Here is a 7409-nt window from a genome sequence, read left to right as displayed (position 1 = left end):
CCTTGGGCAGACTCTTATCACCTCTCACCTATAGTATTGTAATAACAATATAATTGTTTTCCTGTCTCATGTTTCTCCTTAATCAAATAAATGTTCCCCCTCCACATACTCTATGATTTAGCTGCATTGTCCTACCTACTCTTCTTTACTCAAAATATTCCACCTCCCAACTCCAGGCATATTTACTGGTTGTACTCCATACTTGGAATTCTCTCCCTCCTCACTTCCACTTTAAGCTTCCCTGGCTTCCTTTATAACTTAGCTCAAATCCTATTTTCTTCAAGAAGGATCATGACTGAGGAAAATGTCATTTGCTTTATTTTTTATTTTTTTATTTAAAAATCATTTTATTATTAACATCATTTTTCCATTAAGCCAAGTGTAGGTAATATAAGGAATGTTGGTAAACATTACATTTGAAGTTTCCTTTTTTTCTTTTTACATATTTCCATTGATAAATAAACTCTGAATTCACATAAAAAGTTAAACTTAACTCATTTTCTTCTCTGGTACCAGGCATATATTAGTAAAATATAAATATTCTTGGACTCAGGCTTTGTTCTAAATAAAGGCAATTATCAGCCATTTAGTACAACTATTGACAGCAAAACCAAGAACTCATCAGCTGGTGTTCTGTCTTTGACTAGTACTGAGACAGGAAGCAGAAATGTCACATTTGGTTTCTGGGCCAAGTGTAGGAGTCAGAGTAATAGTAGGAAAGAGCAAACAGTTTTCATGACAGGTTGGCTAAAAATAACCTGTTCTGCCACCGAATTTTCACTTTGAATATCTTATTCTACATTTGCCGATTGATTCCGTAATCATTTTCTAGGTCACTCAGATGTCATCTAACAAAACATGGCACATAATTCATTTTGAACATCATTAGAATTGAAAACTACCATGAGGCAAAAAACCACAACAAAAAAATTCAAAAAAGCACATGAATTGAGCATGATTTTAGTTGTGTTTGGTTTGTTGTCTTGGTCAATCTAACATCTTTCTACAGTCTCAGTGATTCATTAAATTCCTCCTCCCTGCAAACACGATCAAATGTTTTCCCCTTCTGTACTGTTAATCCCAATCTCCTCAGGGACTAAGGTTCCTTCCTACACCCAACCACACGGCATGGTTACAACTGGCATCTTGTTAAGTGCATCCTTGGTCTCACCTCTAGACATTAAAGCAGGCCAAGCCCCAATCACAGCATTAGGGGAATGATGGTAAATGGGACAATGTGGCTGCTGGCCTCCAACTCCAGCACAGTCAGGAAATACTCAGTAGCAGCAGTATCATTGCTCTGAGCTTTGAGGACCTCTTCAAGGCCATTCCAGACCTCGTGGGCTGTCGAGTTCACCTGTAATGTATCATTGAGAATGTTCTCTGCTAAACTGTATTGGCTTAGCTAATGAAGGATAAGGGCCAATCTCTGCATGTTCTTACATGAGTGGGACTGAAGGATAAGGTTTCTTTATACCAATGCCTGACTTCATCAATGTTTCCCTGGAGTTCAGAGACTTGACCTCACATGTAGAGGACGTTGTGAGACATTGGAAAGAGATTTGCTGCTTCCTGGGTACATGCTGCTGTGTCTACAGGCTTGCCAATTCCCATGCAGACTTCAGCTGCATGGAGCCAAATCTGGGCAAGTTTCATCCAAGGGTGTAAGGGCCCTTGCTTAGGTGTACTGCTCTACGAAGATGAAGCTACTTCTGAATGGGCCAATTCTACTCTGGAGGCTGCTCTGGACGTGGCATGAACTCAACCTGACACAGGATCACTGAAGTCTGCCACAGTGATTGTATTAAGCTGTCGTCTGTCCGCAATGGTTCTGTCTAAGAGACTGCTCCCACTTCCAGAATCACTGAGATTACTGAGGTTGTAACATTTCCATATTTGTAACATGCGCTTGCAGGTAAGGAGGGCCTCATGCAGGCCCCTACAGAGTGACTCCAACTTTACTTTAGAAAACAGTACTATAAAGTTTTATGGATATTCACTCATGGCCATGTCAATGATGTTCAGAGCATCATGGTAATGTTTCTGAACTGACCATAAAAGTGCAAGGAGTTGCAAAGATTTGGCATCATCCACTCGGAGTCGAGGAGCTTGGCAAACATAGCCCAATGCTTCTGGTATCTGTCTGGATATGGCCAGCTGCAGAGCCAGATAAAAAGCTACTGAATGGTCCGTAGGTGACAAACTGTGGGCACTCTGAAAAGCAAGAGCCTTTCTCTGCTTAACCTCTTGCATCCCTTGCAAAGAAGCATGAGGAGCCTGCAGACTGTAGGTGAGTCCCAGAGCTAAATAACCTTTGGCTTTGAACTCTCATGTTTTCTCTCCCATGTCAACTACATTTTTGGCAAAATTTTCAGCTTCTTCCAACCAATGAAGGGAACTCATAAACAACTTTGCAGCCAGGAGAGGAAAGGTAGCATCATCAGGTTTCAGATGGATACATTCTTTCAGAACCTTTACAACACAAGCAGGTTTTCCTACAGCCATCAATAACAATGCAAGCTGGTACCAGAGGTGGAACTCCTGAAACACAAACTTTATAGCTCTTTCTAAACACTCTGACAGCATTTCATATTGACTTCTTCTCCCCAAAGCTATAGTCAATAGAGCATAAGCTACAGATATACTTTTTGTATGTAAGCTGATGATACCGTCACTTTTGTGCTCTGGTATCCTGCTCAATACAGTATCCCAGTTTGCCATGGATTCACTGATCAGCAAGAACAATAGGGCTTCCTCAGTATTCTCCTGGGAGCAAAAAAAAAAAATATTTTCTTCTGTGTATACTTGGGATCTTTGGTGGAGAGAGTAGTTTTTCCTATTGGCTCTTTTCCTGAGGGGATCATCAAAGGTGACTGGTATGGAGCATCCTCCAGAGGTTTCCAGTAGCTCTGTTCATACATACCCCTTAACAAAATTTCTGCTTACTGCTTGGCTATTGTCATTCACAGGTTTTGTGTGGTACTTGTTTCAATAGCTCTTAGAATATCTCTAAATCTACTGACTCTTCTTGTCAAGTTCCCGTTTTTGAAGTAAAGGACATGGGCTCTCTGTAGTCCTGTTTCTAGGAAAAAACCTAGTTCTTGATCATGGAGTGTAGGACTAGGCTTAGGACTTCTGTTTTGAATATTGGTAATAAGTACCCTTTCTGTCTCCCAGAGGAAAAGGAGGGCAAGGTTTCCTGCCTTCTCATAGCAGATATTTGTTGGCTCACATGGACCATCAAGAGTTTGACCACTTAAAAGCACATAAGCTTACAAAATGGAATGTATATATTTAACTAGATAAAGGAACCAAGTTGAATTTACAACAGAGATGATAGAAAATAATATTATCAAAAAGTGATCCACTTTTCCCCAACGTCTCACATAGTATCAGCAATTTATAGTATTATCCTGGGGAAGGTCACAGTTGAAGGAGAGGGGTGACACATGAGTATTGCTTATCCATTTCTCTTCTGGCAGTTTAATCACTATCGGTAGCACCCACCTTCAGCAGCCTTCAGAAGATGTCACCAGTCATTGCTCCTCATCGGGGATCCTTTTCATTATACACTATGCCTCTATTTGCAGTTCTAGCCATTTGTCATTTTCCTCCTATCCCACTTGAAGGCAGTGATTTACCTTCATAGAGAACCAGCTCTATTTTTCCAGAATACTCGGCAGTTAAATTGCAGTTCAATAAATAGAGTTCATTTCTGAAGCTTCTTTCGTATTGTATTTTCTGAGCCCTACTCCCCAATGCCCTGCTCTCTCTCTCTCTCTCTGTCTCTCTCTCTCTGTCTCTGTCTCTCTCTCTCTCTCTCTCTCTCTCGATCTCTCTCTCTCTTTCTCTGTGTGCGTGTGTCTGTCTGTCTGTCCGTGTGTCTGTCTCACCATAGCCAGGATGTCTTATCACAGTTTATTTGATCTTCTCTCCCTCAGTAGAGGTACTCTCTCTATTTCCCATATTAGCACTTTACATGGGTCTCAAGCAGGAATTCTTAACTTTTGTTTTGTCTTCGATAACTTTGGCAGTCTGGTGAATCCTATGGAACTCTTCTCAGAAAAATAATTTTGAACAAATAAAGGAAATGCTCAGTTGTAGTTAAAGGTTCATAGAAATATTTCTTTTCTTCCCTTTCCAGTTCACAGGCCCCTGAAACATGTCCAAGCAAATCTATCTCTAGAATTTCTCTACTGATCTCTCCCCATTCATCCCTTGAACTACTGAAGTTCCTTTTCAGGCAGATAGGCAGTTTAATTCAAATTACCCAGGTTGCTTACAGGCCCTGGAGTCAGGAGGACCTGAGTTCAAATCCAGCTTCAGATATTTGACACACTTACCAGCTGTGGGACCTTGAGCAAGTCACTTAACCCCAAATTGCCCTGCCTTCCCCCCTCCAAAAACAAATAAATGAAAAAGGACCAAGTCACAGCTGTCTGAATATCAATCTCAGGAATTTTGACCTTTCTTCTCAAATTATTGTTATAATTCATGAAAGGATAGCCACATTTCAGTTTTAAAAAACATTTACTATTGAATTTTACTTGTTTTTCTCTCCAAATTGATTTTTTTCAACAAAAGAGTTTTATAGCTTTATATTGAAGCATATTTCATAAATGATTCCAAAATTAGTCCCTATGTAGAGTAATTGCTATTTTACAAAGAGAGCTACTTGCAAACAAAATAAAGTAAAATCCTAAACTCAGAAAAGCAGAAAAATGGCATTTCTAAAATGAATTACCCCCTGGGTCTGCATGTAATTCTGATTAAGTGATATGTTTAAATGAATACTGAAGTTCAAAAGAGAACAAAAGTAGCCAATTAGCCTCATAGATTACACATCAAGTAGACATTGCTTTATAGAATTCTGTATAAAGGAACCCAAATAATAATCATTCCAAAAGGTAATTAATTCAAATATAGATTAAATCTCATGCCATTTTATCTATTTCTGTTGTTAAAGTATTTATTTTAATGTGCATTCGTTAGGGTGAGGCTGGAGGAAAACTTCTTATCTTGTTCCTAATGTGTACAAAGAAATATTCGTGATCTATCACGCCAATTCGAACAATAAACTAACTCTTAGAGAAGGTAAGAGCAAGGGAGGCTATGCAGCCCAATGGGCTTCTCATGAGGAATTGACATCCTTTTTAGTCCCCTAATCAAAAGTTATTCAGGCATTTCAGGAAGGCTCCATATGATGGAGAAGTCACTCTATTATAAGAATTCCATTCCATCATTCTGTTTTGAACACATACATATACATATTTAGACACTGTGTATTCTTACTTATTAATGTATATGTGCTATATATAATGAATATATAATTTATACATACAAGTTTAAAAATACACGAGCACTATATTTTAGAGGTCAGACTTGAACCCAAATCTTGCACACTTCATCTAGCTCACTATTCAGTTCATGAATCAAGAAATTTAAGTGCCTACTATGTACCAGGTACATTATTAAGTTCTGTGGATAAAAAAAAGACAAAAGATAGTCCCTGCTCTCAAGGGTCTTATAATTTAATGAGGGAAGATAACATGCAAACAAGTACTCCCACCTCCATTTTTTTCACCTTGATTCAGTCTAGGCTTTACTTTCATTGACACAATTCATATAGGTTTCTGCCACTTTTTGTATGAATCATTGCACAGACACTCAGAAATAGAGTGAAAACATATATGTATGAAATAGTCAGCCAGTAGATTCACCATGACTCAGTGACTAAAAATTATATTGGAGAAAAAGGAAAAGTCAAGGATATTACTAACATTTCAAACACAGGGAAACTGCATAAATTATGCTTTTAGCAATAGAAAAAATAAAGTCAGAAGAAATTGAAGAATTTGGTTGTTAAAGAGCATAATCTCTTTGGGACATTTTGAGTTTGAGGTTTCAGGTGGAAAAATCCTTTAAATTTTTATGCATATGAGTCTTCCATTAAGTTACAGGACTTCCAAAAAGTTTTCCACGACCTTTGCAGTGACAGGCAATTTCATGTTATAAGGAGCTCTCCACTGAAAGAAGAGATAAAGCAAATCTTGGGAAATAGTACCTTTGGCCTCCTCTCTTGTTACTCCCTCAACCCACAAGCCCAGGGATCTACTTTCCACTTTTGTTGCAGTTTCGAGAGCCAGTAATAGGTCACTTAAAGCTAGTTCCAAGGCCAACTCTACCTTCGATGTCCCAACAGACCAAATACATTTTACGGTTTAAGATCATGTTTCCCAGGAAGGCAGGCAGTTAGTAAACATTTATTAAGTTCCTGCTATATACCAGGCACTGTGCTTAGTGCTAGAGATGCAAAGGAAGGCAAAAGACAGTCTCTTCTTTCAAGAAACAGTAGAATTCCTAGTTTTGATAATCTCTTTAAGTGTAGCCACCAAACTAATTCACAAACAGTACAAAAGAGTTATCTTCTCTTAAACTGCTCACCTACCTCAAATTCATTCAGCCACTGAAGGGTTAGTTTTCTTCCTGGGAATGTGTAACTGCCCACACAGTACATGTCACATGATGCTTCTTAAATACTTCTTGACTGGTTGAGTGATTTCTTGCTATTACTTTAACAGAATCAAAGAACCATAGAAACCCTTCCCCAAAATTTTAACTCTGTATTCTGCTTTATCTGCTCTTTTAATTTTTTATTACCTCCCAAATTTGTAAGTATCTCCATATCCATGGTTAACATGTTGTTTGTTCACACCCTCTAGTGAATATATGGGTTCTATGAGAGTGAAAAATGTTTTTTACAATGCAAATACCTTAGAAAGGAAGTATAGGAAATAGAGATATGGAAGAGTGTATTGCTGAGACTTAAGTGACAGAAAGTAGATCTACATTGGTATTGGTTCTGACTATATAGTAGGAAGAGCTAGTGAGGTCATTGAGAGACTATTAACCCTCTTTCAATTGAGATATGAATCTTTACTACATTCATTAGATTATGCATGCATTAAAACATTTCCAACCTGTGAGATCATTGAAAACCTTCAGAATGCCAAGCATTGATATTCCTTCATTCCACTGAGTAGAAACAATGATCCAAATTGAAAACTGAGAGATGCTCTACGTGAGCCTTTTGTGTCAGTTGGGATGCTCTGACCAGTTTCTTTAACTTGAATCTTTAGATGAAATAATGTGCATATAATAATATTAACTACTTTGTCATAGAGCACTACTTGAGAGCCAAAGGAAGATAATGATCGAAGACACTCGTTTCCTAATCCAATGCTATTTATTTAGTAATCATGTTTTCACAAAGACATCATTACTTATAAAAGCATAAAGATTTTTCAAGTCTAGCTCAAAGAATCTACAGTAGTATAGGCAAGCATTACAATTTTTATATTATTCCCTTGTGACTAGAATCACTTTACAAAGCTTGTATGCTTCAATCT

At 38.0% G+C, this 7409-nt stretch overlaps 1 pseudogene; it reads right to left on the bottom strand.

The window, feature by feature from the left end:
- Positions 1–1201: 1201 nt before the first annotated feature.
- LOC118847218 lies at positions 1202–6691 on the bottom strand (annotated as a pseudogene).
- Positions 6692–7409: the final 718 nt, after the last annotated feature.

This window comes from Trichosurus vulpecula, chromosome 4, assembly GCF_011100635.1.
Source record: "Trichosurus vulpecula isolate mTriVul1 chromosome 4, mTriVul1.pri, whole genome shotgun sequence".
Classification (NCBI taxonomy): Eukaryota; Metazoa; Chordata; class Mammalia; order Diprotodontia; family Phalangeridae; genus Trichosurus; species Trichosurus vulpecula.
Note: the sequence above shows the minus strand (reverse complement) of the source record. Positions and strands in the feature narration are given on the sequence as shown.